The sequence below is a fragment of the Pyrgilauda ruficollis genome, unplaced genomic scaffold, assembly GCF_017590135.1.
Source record: "Pyrgilauda ruficollis isolate IOZ18807 unplaced genomic scaffold, ASM1759013v1 scaffold685, whole genome shotgun sequence".
Classification (NCBI taxonomy): domain Eukaryota; kingdom Metazoa; phylum Chordata; class Aves; order Passeriformes; family Passeridae; genus Pyrgilauda; species Pyrgilauda ruficollis.
Window position 1 is genome coordinate 12704 of NW_024528655.1, and position 246 is coordinate 12949.

At 64.6% G+C, this 246-nt stretch overlaps 1 protein-coding gene across 1 annotated transcript in view; it reads left to right on the plus strand.

The window, feature by feature from the left end:
* LOC121362930 (pre-mRNA-processing factor 39-like) overlaps positions 1–246 on the plus strand; it is a 10325-nt gene that overhangs the window by 7364 nt on the left and 2715 nt on the right. The gene's annotated exons all lie outside the window — the stretch shown is intronic.

The window sequence follows — 246 nt, forward strand, 5'->3', positions numbered from 1 at the left end:
TTCCTCTGGTTCCTCCTGGGCCCTCTTGGGATCGTCCTGGGATTGTCCCGGGATTGTCCAGGGACCCCCTGGGACCCCCTGGGATTGTCCTGGGATTGTCCTGGGACCCCCTGGGATTGTCCTGGGATTGTCCTGGGATTGTCCTGGGACCCCCTGGGACCCCCTGGGATTGTCCTGGGACCCCCTGGGATTGGCCTGGGATTGTCCTGGGACCCCCTGGGACCCCCTGGGATTGTCCTGGGATTG